We start from the raw sequence: 21,849 nt of genomic DNA, 5'->3' as shown, positions 1-21,849 counted from the left end.
GCTATAAATTGTACGATCTGTTGGGTAAAACATTATGTTCATCTGATCTGGTCTGTTTTCCCTAGTGAAATTGTTTTCCACAAATCTTTCCAGTTCTAACTTAATAATCCGAACTGAGTTCATCCACTTTGTAACTATATCCCTGATCTCTTTTGAAAACAAAGGTTGTATGTGTCCAATTGCTTTCACACATTCAATGCCATGATTATGGTGGCTTGCTTGGGAGGCAGCCACATAATACCGCAGATAACGTTTTGGTGCCTGTGTCGACTACAAGTCTCGTTTCAGTTTCTCAGTAACCTTTAATACAATAAAAATTTATCAATGAATTACAAATATTTATATACATGAGCTAGCCAAATGACATACCTTTTTTTTTTTTTTAACTGTCTGTTGCCGAGTTTATCGAATAATCGGGGAATACCCTGACACTCTTAACGTCCAATGTTGCTGGACAGCCTTTCTTTTGTGTGTCCATGATAACTTTTCTCTTCTTTTTTGGGTTAACATGGTCCACCTTTATGTATAAAATGAACAAAATTTAATAAGTCCCTGTAACTATTCCTTTTTGATTGAAACTATATATAATTGGTACTAAGATCTTTATTTTACTTACCAGATGATCTGCAACAGGAGTCTCCTTTTTATGATATAACGGGCCAAGAGTACGCACTCTTTTTACTATGCTTTCAACACAGAAAACAGGGCCAAAAAACTGTATCGGTATGTTGTCTTTTGTGTGGCTGTAGTAGAAGCCTGTCTTGTCTGGTAAAAACAGACTTTTAATTAAATCTACAATCATGTCACTGCACATATATGGGGTAGGCCACTGATGTACATGGGAACTTCAGTAGCAGGCCTATGTAAAATATGAATGATAGCATTATGAAAAACCAACAGAATTTAGCGCAAAAACCAATTACACTCCTGGAAATTGAAATAAGAACACCGTGAATTCATTGTCCCAGGAAGGGGAAACTTTATTGACACATTCCTGGGGTCAGATACATCACATGATCACACTGATAGAACCACAGGCACATAGACACAGGCAACAGAGCATGCACAATATCGGCACTAGTACAGTGTACATCCACCTTTCGCAGCAATGCAGGCTGCTATTCTCCCATGGAGACGATCATAGAGATGCTGGATGTAGTCCTGTGGAACGGCTTGCCATGCCATTTCCACCTGGCGCCTCAGTTGGACCAGCATTCGTGCTGGACGTGCAGACCGCGTGAGACGACGCTTCATCCAGTCCCAAACATGCTCAATGGGGGACAGATCCGGAGATCTTGCTGGCCAGGGTAGTTGACTTACACCTTCTAGAGCACGTTGGGTGGCACGGGATACATGCGGACGTGCATTGTCCTGTTGGAACAGCAAGTTCCCTTGCCGGTCTAGGAATGGTAGAACGATGGATTCGATGACGGTTTGGATGTACCGTGCACTATTCAGTGTCCCCTCGACGATCACCAGTGGTGTACGGCCAGTGTAGGAGATCGCTCCCCACACCATGATGCCGGGTGTTGGCCCTGTGTGCCTCGGTCGTATGCAGTCCTGATTGTGGCGCTCACCTGCACGGCGCCAAACACGCATACGACCATCATTGGCACCAAGGCAGAAGCGACTCTCATCGCTGAAGACGACACGTCTCCATTCAACCCTCCATTCACGCCTGTCGCGACACCACTGGAGGCGGGCTGCACGATGTTGGGGCGTGAGCGGAAGACTGCCTAACGGTGTGCGGGACCGTAGCCCAGCTTCATGGAGACGGTTGCGAATGGTCCTCGCTGATACCCCAGGAGCAACAGTGTCCCTAATTTGCTGGGAAGTGGCGGTGCGGTCCCCTACGGCACTGCGTAGGATCCTACGGTCTTGGCGTGCATCCATGCGTCGCTGCGGTCCGGTCCCAGGTCGACGGGCACGTACACCTTCCGCCGACCACTGGCGACAACATCGATGTACTGTGGAGACCTCACGCCCCACGTGTTGAGCAATTCGGCGGTACGTCCACCCGGCCTCCCGCATGCCCACTATACGCCCTCGCTCAAAGTCCGTCAACTGCACATACGGTTCACGTCCACGCTGTCGCGGCATGCTACCAGTGTTAAAGACTGCGATGGAGCTCCGTATGCCACGGCAAACTGGCTGACACTGACGGCGGCGGTGCACAAATGCTGCGCAGCTAGCGCCATTCGACGGCCAACACCGCGGTTCCTGGTGTGTCCGCTGTGCCGTGCGTGTGATCATTGCTTGTACAGCCCTCCCGCAGTGTCCGGAGCAAGTATGGTGGGTCTGACACACCAGTGTCAATGTGTTCTTTTTTCCATTTCCAGGAGTGTACCTTGTCACAACAGTTCATAAACTAGTACAATCAAGATCAGTTTATTCATACACAAATGGATATAGTTTACTATTGGATACAAGTAGTTGTCTTTGACCACTGAAGCAAACAGCATGGAAGTGATGTCAGTACTTAGTTGCAGTATTTTCACTCACTAATGGGTATATAGTTTTGTAAATTTAGCAGTTTTAACTGTACAGGAACAATGTACCAAATGATCAATAGATATACAATACAGAGTCGCCTGTAGTCAGTGAGGTTTAGGATGCACTGTAAAAAATCTTGCCAGAGTAGAGGCAGGAAGATTGGCATTTCGTGCTTCGATGCCGTTACAAATACTCAATTAAAGAAAGTATCAGTATCTACACTTGAGCTACATTTTAATCCCTACATGTCTTAAGCGTTTCCAAAATCAAGTTCTTTCATTTCTTCTTCCCACGTGCCTTTTGTTCACTGCATTCTGATAATGTGTGCGTGTTTTCTTTTCTTTTTTTTTTTTTTGTCCCACATTTCTCATTTCTGGTGTACATGGAGAAAACTAATTGTTTCCTTCACACTACAGTAACAAATTCTATTTGTACATTCTATACACTTTGCCAATGGTTGTCCTTTTTGAAATTTCAGTCTTAGTTATCCATTCCCATAAGCAAATTTATATTTTTAGCTACATAACCATTAATGTTATTTGGCAATTGTTTCGTGTGTGCTACATGGCTTGCTGTCTTCCCCATCCTACTATGATTGATTTACCCAATTGAACATTACGTAGTGCAAGAATGAAAAGTGTAATGTGTTCACAGAATGAAAATATGCAAGACATGTTTAACTCGAGAAATGTACAAATGGAATGTCTCGTCATACCACTCTTGAAAAACACATTTAGGAATGGAACATCCTTTTTAACTTCCATTGAGAAGTGAATATTTGGGTGTATCAAATTTAGATGATTTAGAAAGCTGTTTAAACTGTCATTTCCAAGAGGACACAAGTATTGTCCACATATCTGAAAAACATGCAGGTTTCAATGCTGCCAACTACACGGCTAGTTCCTCGCGCCACAGCTGTCGAAGATGTCACCCAGCTGCATTCATGTAAGTTGTTCGAAAGACAGAGATTTTGAAATATTGGCCATTGAATAAAAAGGATTTGGCATTGACCATAACTTAATCTGCTATGCACGTGAATTTATCACCTAGTGGTAGTGCGGATACTTCTCTTCAATAAATTAAGTTATGTATACAGTCTTCATCAGAAAAGTTAACATTATTTTGTGTGGAGCTATAAATACAAATATCACAGATGTAGCTATGAGATGCATTATAAACAGCCTTCACAATCTTGTCATCTCTGCAACAACCTTAAATACAATAACAGCATCAGTAACTGATCAAGTGGCCACAAATGTCGACAGGAAAAAGTGTGGTGTAATTGTAAAAGATCTTGGTATCTCAGACCATTTGTGCCAAATAATAAAGATGCGTGACAATGACACCTGTGGTACAATACCCTCAGCCTCATATTTCTCACTGACATGCAGAATACACATATAGATGTAAAATCTGGTCTGTAAAACCGAAGCTGGACTTAGGCGTGTAGAGAAACCAACAAAAATGCCAATTCTCTCAGTTCTCAGCATTATTTAAGTGCAACTTTGGAAATAAATTTTTGAAAGTGCCCACATCAGTACCAATGACTGACTAAAACAAATACATATAGAAAAAAGTCCTCCCAAACCCATAAGTACCTCAGATTCATGAAAAAGAGTACTGAACTTTTGTCACAAGTACAAAAAGAGTATTAACTGCTGTAAAAGGTTATTTAATGACAAAAATAATAACACACGTGAAGCAGTTTAAGGTGTCAAAATAGGAAACAAGGGGGGGGGAGATACAAAAGCATAAGAATGTAGAAATAATGGATGGGGATAAAGTAATTAGTGGCCCACACCACCTAGGAGACTGTGAGTGACCACTGTTTTAAGTTGAGCAAAAAAGAATCAATAAGAAAAATTCTCAAAAACAAGTATAATGCCCATAGATAATTGTGCACTTGAAATATGCACAGAAGAAGTCAAATCCCACGAATTTCAATTTGAAGACAGAAATATGACAATGTCAAATTAAATGTATATGGTACTTTTATAGACTGTAGCAAACACTAAATTTCAAGGAATGAATACTGATTATAAATTCTGAGTGAGTGGATGGACGGACAGACGGTCAGTCGCGAGTGCGCGTTCCCGCACCCACGCATGCTCATACATGCACGGGTGCACGCACACACACCTCCCCCCCCCCCCCCCCCCCCCCCCCCACACACACACACACACACACACAGACATACAGAGAGAGAGAGAGAGAGAGAGAGAGAGAGAGAGAGAGAGAGAGAGAGAGAGAGAGACAGAGACTTGTAAACAGCATTCATCAGCATATTGTGACCCCATCATAGTAATGTATTCACAGACACACTCATTTCTAATCTATGGAACTCTCTTCTGTGAAACAAATACACATAGAATGAATTTACATTTAGAAACCACAAAAAGATCCAGTAGGATAATAACAAGAATAATAATAATGCTATTTATACAGAAGTGTTCAAAATATGTGGGGTATTACGTATAAAAGGGAACAAAAAACTATCTCCCCTGTCCTGATATCAGTCGGTAGTGTGTGTTCCATGTAGTGCTACATTATGAAATAATATTGGCACAGTAGTAACACCAATATCGATTGTAAGTAGATTATACTATGAAACTGTATGTATGTGACTATGAAGTGGTTGTTCTTTACTAGTGAAGGTCACTGAATTGTAAGAGAGAAAGTTGAAGTTTATACTAAACATATTCAAAAAACTAACGGATATTTAAAAATAATGGAATTTTATAACATACGTCAGCTCATGAAAGAGAAATTGTACTTTGAGTGCTGGTTCATGCTAAGGGGATTTTTCACTATAAGGGGATTTGTATTGTGAAGTATAAAAGATGTAGGGAACCTCTCTCTAGAACGGAAGTGGCTCGGCGCACGGTAAAAAGTGGTTTCGATGGTCGATCTGGGTGGCTACTGGGTGAGAATGCTATGCAGTAAGTGGCTAGCTGTCATATGGTTAACATCAAGGGTGCCAAGTGAGGCATTTGGAAGCTAATATACATATTAAAAATTTGCCATGGATGTGGATTCGGCTGTCGGTTGGTGCTTTTGGTATTATGGAATGGCTCTAAAATGAGAATGTGCAAAAGATCAGTGCCAGAGTGTGTAAGTGTTAATGTAATAATACCTGCTTCACAGGTGGTGAAAAAGGCACATAATTTGAACATATATGAAATGTAAATTTGCATTTATTATCACCATGAACTATTTTATGCAGTTAATTAAGCTTAGTGATTGAGTAAATTGCTAAACAGGATAAAAAAATATAAAATATTTTAAGTGGGGTTAGGTATTAATATTAGTGAATCACAATTTGTTTATAAAATAATTACAGAGTTAGCCTGTAGAGAAAGTAACAGTTTATGGGTTCCCATAGTAATCTTTTCTCCAATTAAAAGATAATTGGGGTTTTAGTTGCTTTTAAGAGAAATCTGTGATAATTCTAAAAATGGGAGCATAATAAGTGTATGTGTAGTATAATTTAAGTTCATTTGTGGTATGTATTTGTTGGCTAAATCAGAACTCTTTTCATGCACAACTACAGTCCAGTGTGTACTGTGGTAATATCTCAGTGCTAAGTTGATTAATGATTACTATAGTAACTATTATTATTGTGTGTTCAGAGCCATTTGTCTTCATATGATTAATAATTTATGCAAATAATAACTACTGCTATCCACAACTTAGTTTGCCCTGTAGTTATGAGTATCCTGTGCATTATCCAAAGAGAGAATTAATGAGTCATTTTTGCAATATCATATTTACATTCTATGGATACAATATTTCAAATTATTATGCCTAATTAGGCTGGCAACAGTTTTTTGTTTCATTCACATGAATTTCACTACTTGTATCATCTCCATAGTAAAGCCTGTTAAGTCTCTCTATTAATTGCCATATACACAAAATTATTGTCCGATGTCAATTATCCATTAGACAAACACACGGTTAAAACTAAAAATACTCTCAGAGGGTAACACTAGTTAGTGTCAAGTAAAGTGTGAGCATTATACTTGGCGCAAGTGCGCAACCTTGAGTTATACTAGGCGCGGCGTGACAGGACAGTCATCAATTTTACTCACTTAAGTACAGTTCAGAATGTAAATGTTGGGTGAAAAACAATAGTAAGATGAGTATTGTATGTCCAGTGGCACGAACTTGCAATACATCAGGAAAAATAATTAATAGAAAAGTTCCCAAGTATTTTTAAGATAGAATATAAAATAGTGACAAAGTTAAAATGGATACAAAAACGACAGTAGGCCAGAACGAGCAGGACGAGAAAGTAGAGAGTGCACTGTGTGGCAATAGTTCGCTAGACAAGAACACAGATGACGCCACAAGACGGCAACAAGCTTTCGTGGAGTAATATACGCACGTGAACGATCAAATTCAAATGATGAACTCGTCACATATAAAACAAGGCAGGAAAGGCAACACAACTGTAGACAGTGGTTAAGTCAACAACTCAATGGATATGTTTAATTCATCAAAAGTCAAGAGTAAAATGAGTGAATCGCTAGAAACAAAATCTGAATGACACTTTAGAACAAGAAAGCGAAAAACCACTAGACATGACCGAATTGTCAAAAATGTTAGCTGCACAAACTGCAGAACAAGGTAGGAATAGTAACAAACAATTTGCAGCACACAGTAATTATATTAACAATCAGATTAAAGTACTTGAGAAAACGCAAGGTAATCAGATTAAAGCACAAGGCCATCAAATTGAAATGCAAGGGGTTAAAATTAGTTGACAAATTGAAGAGGTATACTACAAAGTAGGCATTGTGAGCAAATGAAATAAGGTATTTAAAAATTAAGATGAATACTATTAATAACAATGTTGCCACTATGCAAGGACAGATTGGCGACATTAACGATAGATTTGACACAGAAATAATGAAAATAGAGGACAATGTAGAACCTTTGGTAATAACAAAAGTTGATGAAAAAGTTATCGGCCTCAAAACCGAATAAATAAATAAATGTAATACTGAAATTTCTCAATTGAGACAAATGGCGACTGATTCCGAAAAAGAATTGAGTAAACCAGTAGCAACTTTTGAAAAGAAGTGTGAACAAAACACTTCACAGATTCAAGGTAAAGTGAGCAATCTTGAACATAAGATGAGGGGAAAACCAAATTATGTAGCCATACGAGAGAAAGAAAGTGTAAGGATAGACGAGTATATTGTGTAGGTTCGGTGGATGGCAGAATGCCACAGAAGGAGGTGTGGGAAGGATAGTGGGTAGGACATTTCTCATTTCAGGGCACGACGAGAGGTAATCGAAACCATGGCGGAGAATGTTATTCAGTTGCTCCAGTCCCGGATGGTACTGAGTTACAAGGGGAATGCTTCTCTGTGCCATCCTTACACAACCTCTGCTCCCAATCCCTTACCCCATGGCTCATACCCCTGTAATAGACCTAGAGGCAAGACCTGTCCATACATCCTCCTACCACCACCTACTCCAGTCTGGTCACTAACATCACCTATCACATCAAAGGCAGGGCTACCTGTGAAACCAGTCATGTGATCTACAAGCTAAGCTGCAACCACTGTGCTGCATTCTATGTAGGCATGACAACCAACAAGCTGCCTGTCCGCATGAACGGCCACCGACAAACTGTGGTCAAAAAACAAGAGGACCACCCTGTAGATGATCACGCTGCCAGACATGATACCCCTCATCTCAATGTCTGCTTCACAGCCTGTGCCATATGGATCCTTCTCAATAACACCGGCTTTTCTGAATTACGCAGGTGGGAACTTTAGCTGGAATACATCCTACGCTCCCGTAACCCTCCTGGCCTCAACCTTTGTTAGTCTCCGTCCTCACCCATCCAGCCCCCTCCCTGTTCCCATTCCAGCACTACACAACTGTCATTTCACCACCACACCCAGTTTTTTAATTTTTTTTATTTTTATTTCTCTCCTTTCCGCTACTTACCCTGTCCCCCCTCCACACCTTCTCTCCTACCCTCTGTCTAAACTGTAACATTTCACTGTCTGCCACTCCCACCATACTATCCCTCACCTCCCCACCCTAGCCACCTCCTTACCCTCACCCAGTTGCCACTCCCATCATGCACTGGTGCTGCTGCTAGCAGTTTAGTTTCAGCTCTCTCAGACTGCAGATGTGTGTGCTAGTTCCACTTGCGCGAGTGTGTGTGTGTGCGCGCACATGGGTATATGTGTGTCTACTGCTGAGAAAGGCCTTAATGGCCAAGAGCTATGTTTGTGTGAATCTTTGTATTGTGCCTATCGCGGCTCAACATCTCCGCTATATGGTGAGTAGCAACTTTCCTTCTCTCATATTGTTACATTCCATCCTGGACGTCAAATTATGTAACTGATAATGGATAGCACCCCTTAGACTTTTTGAAAAATTGTGAGAGTAATTTCCCTGATTATTTGACGGCTCAAGAAAAAAATTAATATGGTTATGAGTGCCCTAGTAGGTGATGCAAAAAGATGGGGGTTAAGTCTAGATACGGACCAGACGTCTTTTGATGGGTTTAAACAAAAATTTATTGAGGAATATTGGTTAGAACAGGAGCAGGACTATCTATGGAGAGAATTTATCATGGCGAGGTTTTATCATAATAAAGGAAGGAACTCCTTGAAAGAATTTTGCAAAATGTGGTACCAAAAATTTACCCATTTAAGAAATAGGCGAACAGAAACCAAAATAGTATGGGAACTATGAAAAAAGCTACTGGACGATTCAAAAGGTTATGTGGGAAGTAACCATAAAAGCTTCTCATCATTTTTGGAAAGAGTAGAAGACTAGGATCACTGGAGAGGAAACCGTGATTATCGTCAAAACAATAACAACGGGACGAGAGAAAATCACGATCAGAATGAACAACCGGAGAACAAACGTTACTGGGTGAATATGATACAAAAAGGTAGAGGCAGTGGTAGCAGTAGCTCATCATTTCGCGGTAGGAGATTTGTACCACAAAACTTTGAAAATCAAAATGACGCAGAAAACTAACAACGCCCGCGTGTATTACGGGCGAGATTTGTGCGGACGAGTTTTATGGGCCCAAAGTAAAGAAACATTACAACATTAACCCAGACAGTCCTGAATTATTTGTTTTTTTCAAAATTGATTTATATCTTATCTGCATTCATTCACAAGGTTGTAAGGAAGAAAGTAAAAACAATTTTGAGTATTTATTTTTATTTAGCATTTCCAAAAATGGGCGTCCTTCCAGAAGGATGTCAGGACAATAAGGAAACATGTTTTTAAAGTATATGACATTGCACAATTAACTTGTTTTGGTTTTCATACTTTCAAACAAACATAAATAAATTTGAGTTATGAGCTAAAACAGCTAATAAATACAAAAAAAACACAACAAAGAAAGTAACCTATAAACATATTTTATGCACTAGTATGGTAAGACAAAAAGCACAACGTAGTAGTTTTTTTGTGGCAACTTCGACATTTTAGCTGCTGCTTCTTTTTTGTTATCTCGTCCACTGGTAATTCAGCAACATAATGTTCTTTCCCATCAAATATAGAATCTAGCTTTGCCCTCTTACTAGGATGTCCTCCGAGGGTAGTGACACTCTTGTTACTTTCCAGAATTGCAGTGACAATTCGATGATGAAATGTCAGATGATCTAAGTGTTCTTCGTTGTGTTTGTAAAGATCCCAGACATTTTGCTCTGCAATGTCTATAAAATGTGTAATGATCGGGAAATACCACTTTTTTCCTCTTATAAAGCATCTATATAGGGATGCATTTGGTCAGCTCGATCTATGCCTCCCATATGAGTATTGTACGAGTGTAATAAGTTAGGTTGAAGCACACTAATCCTTTTCTTTTGTTCCCTGGAAAATATTGCTACAGAACGTAGTGGTTGCGCTCTGTCAAAGTTGGTGGCTACAGTAACAACAATGTTGTCACATTCCAACGTACAATGGAAATCCCGGATGCTGAGTCAGAACAAACTTCATATGATCGTCTATTTTCTTTTATCATTTTATCTACAGATGATAAGAGTACAATTCTTAACTCTGTTTCCTCTTATTGTTCCTGTTGCTTCCACACCCCTCTCTTTTAGGTCATGTAGTAGTTCAATGCTGTTAATGAGGTTATCAAAGTATATGCAGTATGGAACACGTGGAAGTAACTGGTCAACATAAGTCATTACCACACCGTCCCCCATACCTTTCGTTTCATAATCCTTAATACACGTGCCACCTCCTTGGTAGGGTTCGAGTCAAATAATATATCCACCACTTGTGCCTCTACACCAAAATTTGAATCAGAAGTATGTGACCATCGATTCATCGACAGAATGATGCCACACGTGAGGCGCAAATTGTTTGAATCTATCATTCAGCATACACAGTAATGGGCGGATTTTCCCAAAACGGTCTGATTTATCTAAATTGCCATTGTTGCATACATGCGAATTGGAAAAGATAAAGTCAAATCGATCTCTGGAGATGGCATTTGTTACGATGTGGTCGTGACTGTCTTTATCTGATTGCCAGTACATCTCTCTGCGTGTCACTGTTACTTATCCACTTAGCAGAAGTATTGCAGTAAACACCAACATCTCATCTTCTGAACAATCACCTAGTCTATTTCTCTTGGCTGCGTACTGATTTGTGTAAGTGACCATCATTTGAAGCACTTTGTTATCAAAAAACTGTTGGAAATATTCAAGCGGTGTTTGCCCTTTCTTCATTGCAACTGTGAACATTAGAGGCCATACAAGTGTTGGATTAACTATTTCACCACTTTTCCAGTTATATTTCTTGAGGTTTAGAACTTCATTCTTCGACAGCCTTGCTGGTTTGTTTGTGGTTGTTGTTGTTATTGTTGCTGTTTTTGAACTCCTGGAGGGTCCTGGAACAACATCAGAGGTAAAGGATTGTTTCCTTGTTGCATTCACAGCATTACCATTGGTAGAAATGGCCAAATCACAAAGCGCAGTAGCATTGAGCTGACTTGGTGGTAATTTATCTACACTTGGATTTTCTTCAGCAGCCGAATCTTTATTTGTTACGTCATCAGTTGAATTTAGAGGACGGTGTAATGTTGCGTTCACACCAGTATTAGGTATTTCCTCATCTTTTGATTCTAACATGTCCAAAAGTTCCATCAGTGTACATCGTTTTCTGTGAATACAAAATGGCAACATATTACCCTGACGTTCTTCTGGAAGGACGGTTAAAAACATTATGGAATTACAACTGACGAAAACTTTCAATCGCAATATGAACCCATAAATAGTGTAGGTTAATTCTCTAAGATATTATATGACAAGTTTCAGAACTATTGACGCATTACGAAAGATAATATACATACCCATCGACGACAAGGTCAGACAGTTCGTCCATGGTAAAATCGGCCCTATTTTCAAGACACAGTTTCTCACTCACTATGAATGACGGTGTCAAACTGATTGTCACAGCGCATAACTGACTCTGCCTACTTCATATAACAATGCATCACAGTCCGTTGCAACAATGCATTATTCACAAAAATAAATAGTTTCAACAGTGAGTGACGTCGTCCTTCAAGAAGGACGTCAGGGTTATCTGGGTTAAGAAAGATGAGTTTAAGACAAGAGCAAATGATAGAGCCGTATCACTAGGTAGTACAAGCAGAACGACAGGTGCTGACACGTATGAGTCACACACGGGTGAAAAAGCGACAGCAAGCGAACTAGGCCACAGAATGCATTGAACTTTGAAGGAGCGATCAGCTGGCCACCGTGAGACTGCAGTAGCTACAGTAGTAAGAAGAGATGACGTAGTAAAATAATTTAGTGGACCTGTTTCGGTGGAAAATATCACCGAAACTAATAGAGGATCGTATCTGTTAGTCAGGTGGAAAGGTAGAGAAGCTGTACAAAAGCGAGTCATCAGGGATCGAAAAGGAGAGTGATAATGTAATTAATAGTATAAAGCAGTATGAGAGGGGAAATTTTGAGGAAGGTTGTACTGCCAGAAATGTAATAAACGGAGGAAATGTTGGAGTAAGGACGTTGTCCGTAAATGAAAATCAGGTGGAAATAGGAAACGCCGTGCAAGGTGCGCATGCAGCAAATTTAAAAGAAGAGGTTAATGAGAATAAAGACGACGCCGTGCGAAGCACGCAAGCTGCTAGGGTTAGGGAAATTGGTGCAGAAAATAGGAAAATGGCCAGTATGAATAGAAACAGGGGGGAGGATGAAATCCCCAATAGTGTGGATGTGATCCTGACTGACAAAAATCTCGTACAAGAAATTGTTGGCGATAGTGATGAAGATGTAGATTCCGACGATTACATGCGAACCACTAAAGTTCATGACGATTATACTAAGTATGATGTGAAAGTTGACATCATCCGAAGCGATATTGTGGAAGTGCCTTTAACTGAAAATAAAGTGGGAATTTTAGGAGATGACCAAAAAATCGAAAAGAATTAAAATAATGAAGGATCGAAAGATGAGTTGGCTTGTTGTCTTTAGGGTAGCATTCATGCTAGAATCAGATAGTGAGTGTGAAATGAGTGGCAGTTCAGGTGAAGAACACATAGAAATAGAAGAGAGAGAAACAAGCATAACCAAAAATAAATATGAAAGGCTAAATTAAGTTTTTTAAAGCAAAATCTGGTGGTAGATACCTAATCGAAAAAGGAAGAGCCTCCTGATGATACGGTACTGGGGCAAGTTCTGATTACAGGAGTGAAAGACTTTGAACTTTCAAAACTGAAAGGGGGCAAAAGTTAATGAGAATTGTAAAGGAAATAGAGTTCAAAAAACCGAAAAAGCCCATGGATATACATGAGCTGTCAGTAAATAAACATTTCCTGGAGCGATCTGATGGTCAAACAAGATTTGTTATGGGAGGAACAGGAAAATACAGAAAGTGGAACAATTAAACAAACCATTATTCCAGTCAAAATTTACGATATTAAATTACAGGTACTTTTAGATACTGCCTCCAAAATTAGTGCTATTTCAAAATCCTTCTTTGAATACATCTCAAATAAATCTGGATTGGTTATGTCAGTGATAGGATGAAAATTGTAGGAGCAACTGGCAAGTCCAATAAGCTCATTCGGAGACAAGTATAGGTAGATTTTTAAATTAATGGACAGAAATTTGAACATGACTTCTTGGTCGTACCTGAGTTGAGTAATGAAATGATTTTGGATATTGATTGGTTAGACAAAGAGAAAGTATTCATCAATTGTGGCAACAGAATTGTCAAAATTAATAGTGAATCTGGCATTTTGCCAATTAAGTTTGTGGAAAACTAAACTTTACTGGACACAAATGTTGAGTCACTGGTATTAGAATTAGACCCGGGAAATGATGGTTTGTCAAATCTATATGAAATTTACATGAGGAACTTGATAATTGATGATACAAAAACAGAAACTTTTAAATAAATTATTGATGAGATACAAGAACTTACATAAGATGAGTTCTCAGATAAACCAGGGACAGTAAAAAGCTTTGTAACTGTTAATGAGGATGTGATCTCAGATAAATCAGGGATGGTAAAAAAATTTTGAATACCGTATAGATGCAGTAGAACACTAACCATTTTTCATGAGACCTTACCCAGTACCACTAGCTAAGAGAGCAGTAGTACAGGCAGAAATAGATAAAATGGTCGAATGCGGGGAGGGGGGGTATAGAAAGGAGCAATAGTGAATATAATAGCCCACTAATTATTGTAAAATTAAAAAAAAAGGATGGAGGCGTGCGGGTTGTAATCGATGCACGAACTCTGAATAAAGTAGTCAAAAGGGAAGTAGATCAACGGAAAACTTAGACGACATGTTACAAAATTTCCACAATGTAAAATATTTGACTAACTTCAACCTCATTGGAGGATATTGACAAATCCCACTACATAAAGAATGCAGAAAATATACCGCATTTTTATTTGCAGGAAAATGTTACCAGTTTAAAGTTGTTCCTTTTGGTCTCAATACTTCTGTTTCTGTTTTCATCAGAGCTTTAGATTCTGTACTAGGAAGAGAACTCAGTGCTGGATTAAATATCTATGTGGATGACTTATTGATTGCCACTGAGAATCGGAGGGAACATTGTGAGTTGTTGAACAAAACCCTTTCTGCTCTTCAAGCAGGTGGAATGACATTGAAATTGAAAGAAATAAAGTTTTTGGGACATATTATAACCACGTCTGGGATTGGAAAGGACCCAGAGCAGTTAAACACTATCGAAAAATGTCCGCCACCTATGAACTGAAAGAATTTGGAAGTGTTTCTCAATCTTTGTGGATTTTATCGCAAATTTGCACAGCGGCAAGCGTTTCATCTACATCTACGTACATACTCCGCAATCCACCATACGGTGTGTGGCGGAGGGTACCTCGAACCACAACTAGCATCTTCTGTCCCTGTTCCACTCCCAAACAGAACGAGGGAAAAATGATTGCCTATATGCCTCTGTACGAGCCCTAATCTCTCTTATCTTATCTTTGTGGTCTTTCCATGAAATGTAAGTTGGTCGCAGTAAAATTGTACTGCAGTCAGCCTCAAATGCTGGTTCCCTAAATTTCCTCAGTAGCAATTCATGAAAAGAATGCCTCCTTTCCTCTAGAGACTCCCACCCGAGTTCCTGAAGCATTTCCGTAACACTCACATGATGATCAAACCTACCAGTAACAAATATAGCAGCCCGCCTCTGAATTGCTTCTATGTCCTCCCTCAACCGGACCTGATAGGGATCCCAAATGCTCGAGCAGTACTCAAGAATAGGTCGCATTGGTGTTTTATAAGCGGTCTCCTTTACAGATGAACAACATCTTCCCAAAATTCTACCAATGAACCGAAGGCGACTATCTGCCTTCCCCACAACTGCCATTAATAGCGCTCATTTAAATGGACTGTTAAAGAAAAATAGTGGAAACAAGAATGCCAAAAGGATTCCGAGGAGCTGAAGAATGAATTAATAAGGAAAAATATTTTGTATCACCTGATTTTGAGTGAACCATTCCATGTGAGTACTGATAGCAGTGCACATGGGATTGGTATAGAAATTTTCCGAGAGAACATGGAATCAGTGGAACCAAAACACAGGACCATAGGTTTCACTAGTCGAACCCTGACTAAATACGAAAGGAATTACACCATCTCAGAGAAGGAAGCTCTTACTATTATGGGTTTGAAAAAATTTCGAAACTATTTGTGGGGGCATAAAACTATTATACATCCATATCATAAAGCACTGACCTTTCTTAAGACTGTCGATTGTTTACTGGCAGATTAAGCCATTGGGCACTGTACCTCCAGAAGTTTGACTATGAAATCTTATATGTTAAAGGAAGTGACAATCACGTAGCAGAGGCTTTATCCAGGTTACTGGAAGGTATGGACAGTGTATCAGAGGAAAATAATGAAGATGGTACTTTTCATGCAAGATACATCAAAGAAGTTCAGGGTAAAAAGAAGATTGAACAAATTTGCAAAAATATGCTGTACTATCAAAATGAAGATGAAGTTTGGAAATCAGTTAAAGTACATTTCAGTAACACCAAATATCCTCAACTTTGTAAATTTTATAAGCTCTTTAAAGGTATTTTATACAAAAGGAGAGACGCAAATAGAGAGGAGTGGAAAGTATATTGGCCATCTCAATTTGAAACAGAAGTAATTGATTATTTCCACTTCGCTTTAGGACACTGTGGTCCCAAGAAGTGTATTGGAAAACTCTCTGATGTGGTAGTAATAAACACCTGTGCTAGAAAGAAAATAACAGATAGAATCAAATCATGTGATATTTGACAAAGGGCAAAAGTTACAGACCACACCAACCAAGGCTAACAAAAGCAGTTTTAATAGAATGACTGAGTATTTTAATATGATTGGAAAGCCAAAAGCAGTACTATCCAATAAAGGGCCTCAGTTTTTCTCAAAAACATGGAAGGAAGGAATGGAACAGAATGGCATCCAAGTAAAATATATTTCAGCCTACCATCCGGCAAGTAATCCAGCAGAACGGTATATGCGTGAATTAGGTAGGTTGTGTCTAACTTACTGCCACCACAATCATAAGGCATGAGGGCATGTTTACTACGGATATGTGATGAATACCCCCCATCAAGAAACTAAAGGATTTACACCTGAGGAATTCCTACTTAATCACAAGAACAAAAGTGTGACTGAAGAAACCTTACATTTTCCACTCGATGTTGAACTAGATATGAAAGAGAAAAAGAGACTTGGGTCAGAAAATGAATGAAAGAAAAAGCGGAAATCAGACCTAAAAGGCACAATAAGGGCCTTAAAGTGACTAAATTCAAAACTGGTGATTTTGTTCTAGTAAATATTTATGAAAAATCCAGTGAAATTAACCAGGAAATTTCTAAATTCAAATATATCTATAATGGTCCCTTTGAAGTACAGGGAACTCCGCACACTAATGCCTATTATCTCATGAGAAACCATTAGGTGTTCGCAATACTGTAGATTTAAAACTGTATGTCCACAGAAGTGAATAATAAGGGGGCAAAAGTGAGAAAGAGCCTATGTATTTTAATATATTTGCTCTTGTTCTTGATGTATTACTCAAGTGTTGTCATGTTGGAAAAAACTTTTCTATTATCAGACTACTGATGCATGCCTGTAAGTTTCAGATTTGATATAAAACAATGAGATGTACATTATATGTAAACTCAAAGCTATGAGTTGTCTAAGAATGGAAATAATGGAATATTGCAGTATGATCAGATGGAATGCCAAAAGTGGGCAGTGGGCAGACCAGTGGTAGTGGTGGTGGTGGTGGTGGTGGTGACGAAAATAACAACTGCCTTGAATACAAAGTGGGCAGCATAAAAGACTTGCCAAACTGGGGCAAGAAAGTATGTGTAATCATGGTAAAATGTTCATCATAGACTGCCATACTTCAGCGATAGGCAGTATTTCATACTGAGATCCCTTTGAGTGTTTTATATATAAATTGGTCAGAAATGAACTGCAATAAAATCCAAAGAGAGCAGACAAATGTCTAATGTAGGGTAGAGGGAGGGATGTTCGCCAGGGAGGGAAGTCCACCATATTTGCCTTTCTACTGCAACAGATCTGTTAGCACTCACTACGATCTGTTGGCGAACATGAGAAAAACTGATTCAAAGCATGCCCGTTCTATGTTGCCATCTGGTGGTAGCACAGAAAATTACGTATTGTCCTCACAATCAGTAGTGAAACAAATTACGTGAGAAGACTGACACTGAGACAGGGGACATTTTTCCCATCTCCACCATTTGAGATCCTTTTTCGCTACTTAAGTATAAATAAATTACTATTTTGACTGCTAAAGCGTATAAATATGTGCTGCGAGTGAAACGACAAAGAATTAATTTTAAATTACTTAACAATGCTGTGATATATTATTGTATAATAAAGCGTGCTTCTGGAGGGAATTTCGCCATTAGTGTGGCAAATTTCCCTCCCGTTCTCGTCTGACGCCATACATCGACATTTATTAGAGTAGACTCGTGAACAATAAAAGAGTGACTTTAGAAGAGCTACCTTATGTAACATTTTGAGAATTATTCATTTAATTGACCACTTAATTAATGTTTATTAATATTCATCGATTTTAATGTTGACAATAATTTTGGGGCAAATTAGAAGTTGATGCACATTTCATATTCTGTTACCCTGTTTGAAATAAGCTAAATTGTCGTTCTCTGTTGACTTTCCAGGCAATATGGTTAGACAATCGAAGGGTCTGTACGGTAAATGGAAAGAAGAGGATTTAAAAAGTTCTGTTACAGTTGTTCGCAATGGACAATCTGTGTATACTGCCGCTAAATTGTATGGGATTCCGAGGAAAACTCTTGAAGGCCACGAAAAACGTGCTGGTAGCAAATCACCAAAAGGTGTTTGGCAGGCCACCAACCCTTTCAGTGGATCAAGAAAATGAACTTGTTACCCGCATCATCAAACTCCTGTCTGTGGGATTTGGGATTACAAAAGAAAAACTACAGACGATGGTATCTGAATATTGTGCAAAGAGAAATATCCCAAACATGTTACGAAATGACCGAGCAAGGAAATTTTGGTTTCAAGGATTTCACGCACGCCATCCTGAAATAGTTTTCAGAAAAGGAGAAAGTTTGAGTTACCGAAGATTGATGCATTTTAACGCTGAAAGAGTATCCCAGTTTTATAATCTTCTGGGTAAAGTTTATGATGCCATGAATCTTTCATCTACCCCACAGCTGATCTACAATGTGGATGAAACAGGATTGCTACTCACTCTTAATCCACAGGAGAACATTTTAGCTTTGAAAGGTTCAAAGTGTGTTCACATGGCAACATTCGGGGAAAAAGGAGAAACTGTGACAGTCTTGGTTTGTGTCAATGCCACTGGAACAAATTTCATCCCCCCCCATGATTCTATACTAGGGAAAGAACAGGAAGGATATTTGGGGCGATGGGTTGCCACCAGGCTCGATATTTGAAATGACACCTAAAGGGTACATCACTGTAGATTCATTCTTTTTTTTTTTTTTTTTTTGTGGTTTTTTAGGGCGCAAAACTTCTATGGTCATTAGCGCCCAGCCCGTGACGTAGAAAACAGGAAAAAAACGAAATTTAAAATCAGCAGCAATGGAAACATAGTCAGAAAATTGGAGAAACTAAAGGCAGAAGGAATGCTTAAAAGTCCACTATAGAAAGGGGTTGGTTGTCCACAAAAAAAAAGCTTCAAATGACTGACGTCATTTCACTGTCACTAATAAACTGTAGAACGCGGTCAGCTGAGTGCGTGTCATCTGCTAAAATCGACGATAGATCAGGCGATAGCTGTAGACGGGAGCGTAACGGATTAAAATAGGGGCATTCAATTAAAAGGTGTCTGACCGTCCACAGCTGAGAGCAGTGGGGACAGAGTGGGGGAGGATCACCGCTTAAAAGATGTCGATGACTAAAAAGACAGTGCCCTATCCGGAGTCGAGCTAAAATTACCTCCTCCCGACGACGCGTTCGGGAGGAAGAGGTCCAAGCGCAAGGAACGGCTTTCACTTCCCGCAATTTATTGTGGGGAAGTGTTGACCAATGCGCATGCCATAAATGAGTAACTTGGCGACATAAACCGCTCCGTAGATCGGTAAACGGAAGAGACTGAAGAGCTGGCCGAGGAAGAGAGACTGCAGCCTTGGCCGCTATATCGGCCGCCTCATTTCCTCAGATACCAGCGTGTCCCGGGAGCCAGAGGAACGCCACTGAGACGCCCCCCAGGTGGAGCAAGCGCAGACAGTCCTGAATCCGGTGGACCAGAGGGTGCACAGGGTAAAGAGCTTGGAGACTTAGGAGAGAGCTGAGAGAATCTGAGCAGATTACGTACTGTATCCGCTGATGGCGGCGGATGTAGTGGACAGCCTGGAGAACAGCGTAAAGCTCTGCAGTATAAACTGAACACTGGTCGGGAAGCCGAAAGTGATTTGGGGTGTCGCCAACAATATAGGCACTCCCTACACCTAACGATGTTTTCGAGCCATCGGTGTAAATAAATGTGGCTTCCGTCATTTGTGCACATAGAGCAGCAAATGCCCGACGGTAAACAAGTGTAGGGGTACCATCTTTGGGAAATTGACATAGGTCTCTGAGCAAGTCGATCCGGGGACGGTGCCAAGGCGGTGCTGTACCCCAAGTTGTCAAGAAGGTTTTAGGAAAGCGGAAGGAAAGAGAATGGAGCAGTTGACGGAAGCGGACTCCCGGGGGTAGTAGGGAGGAGGAGCGGCCTGCATACCCGACATCAAAGGAGGCGTCGAAAAAAAGGTTATGGGCTGGATTAGCAGGCATGGAAGACAGATGGCTAGCATAACGACTCAGAAGGACTGCCCGCCGATTGGACAGCGGAGGTTCAGCAGTCTCAGCATAAAGGCTTTCCACAGGGCTGGTGTAAAAAGCTCCAGACACTAAACGTAAACCACGGTGGTGGATAGAGTCGAGACGCCGAAGAATAGACGGCCGAGCAGAGGAGTAGACTATGCTTCCATAATCCAATTTCGAGCGCACTAAGGCGCGATAGAGGCGGAGAAGGACCACCCGGTCCGCTCCCCAAGAGGTACCATTCAGGACACGGAGGGTGTTAAGGGAACGCAGACAGCGAGCCGAAAGATAGGAAACGTGGGAGGACCAGCACAGTTTTCTGTCAAACGTAAGACCCAAGAATTTAGCGACGTCGGAAAACGGAAGGTTGACAGGACCTAGATGTAAGGAGGGCGGAAGAAACTCCTTACGTCGCCAAAAATTAACACATACGGTCTTACTGGGTGAGAAACGGAAGCCAGTTTCGATGCTCCACGAGTAGAGGCGATCGAGACATCCTTGAAGACGTCTTTCAAGAAGGCTGGTCCTTTGAGAACTGTAGTAGATCGCAAAATCGTCCACAAAGAGGGAGCCCGAGACATCAGGAAGGAGACAATCCATAATTGGATTAATGGCGATGGCAAACAGTACAACACTCAGCACGGAGCCCTGGGGTACCCCGTTTTCTTGGGAGAAAGTACGGGAGAGAGTAGTGTTCACCCGCACCCTAAATGTGCGCTCTGCCATAAATTCGCGAAGAAAAAGGGGCAGCCGGCCTCGAAAGCCCCAAGAGAACAGTGTGCGGAGAATGCCTGTCCTCCAACAGGTATCGTACGCTCTCTCCAGATCAAAAAATATTGCTACCGTTTGGCGTTTCCGGAGAAAATTGTTCATGATATAAGTGGAGAGAGCAACAAGATGGTCAACAGCAGAACGATGCTTTCGGAATCCGCATTGGGCTGGTGTTAAAAGACTGCGGGACTCCAGCCACCAAGCTAAACGGTAATTCACCATACGCTCCAAAACCTTACAGACACTACTCGTGAGAGAAATGGGGCGATAGCTAGAGGGGAGATGTTTGTCCTTTCCAGGTTTCGGAACGGGAACGACAATAGCTTCCCGCCATCGCCTGGGAAAGGTACTGTCGGTCCAAATTCGATTATAAAGGCGAAGGAGGTGACGCAGGCTATGGGTTGATAAATGCAGCAACATTTGGACATGGATACCATCCGGTCCTGGGGCGGAGGAGCGAGAAGTAGAGAGTGCATGTTGGAGTTCGCGCATGGAGAAAACAGTATTGTAGCTTTCGCGATTTTGAGAGGAGAAAGCAAGATGCCGCACTTCTGCTGCACGTTTCTTCGGGAGAAACGCTGGCGGGTAATTTGAAGAGCTCGAAATCTCAGCAAAGTGCTGACCCAATGAGTTAGAAATTGCGACGGGGTCCACTAAGGTATCATGCGCGACAGTGAGCCCAGAGACCGGGGAGAAACTAGGCGCGCCTGAGAACCGTCGAAGCCGACTCCAAACTTCCGAGG

At 40.7% G+C, this 21,849-nt stretch overlaps 1 protein-coding gene across 7 annotated transcripts in view; it reads right to left on the bottom strand.

The window, feature by feature from the left end:
* The window catches only part of LOC124616187 (ankyrin repeat domain-containing protein 1-like), a 126,307-nt gene that overhangs the window by 9,639 nt on the left and 94,819 nt on the right, over positions 1-21,849 (bottom strand). For 6 of the 7 annotated variants that reach the window (XR_006979851.1, XR_006979852.1, XR_006979854.1 and 3 more), the window contains exons 3-4: positions 617-859; positions 370-517 (exon numbers count right to left, since the gene is read on the bottom strand). The exons of the other annotated variant lie outside the window; for it this stretch is intronic. The gene's annotated coding sequence lies outside the window, so the exon portion shown is untranslated. The remainder of the gene's footprint in view (positions 1-369; positions 518-616; positions 860-21,849) is intronic. 7 annotated transcript variants of the gene reach the window in all.

The sequence above is a fragment of the Schistocerca americana genome, chromosome 5 (assembly GCF_021461395.2).
Source record: "Schistocerca americana isolate TAMUIC-IGC-003095 chromosome 5, iqSchAmer2.1, whole genome shotgun sequence".
NCBI lineage: Eukaryota > Metazoa > Arthropoda > Insecta > Orthoptera > Acrididae > Schistocerca > Schistocerca americana.
Note: the sequence above shows the minus strand (reverse complement) of the source record. Positions and strands in the feature narration are given on the sequence as shown.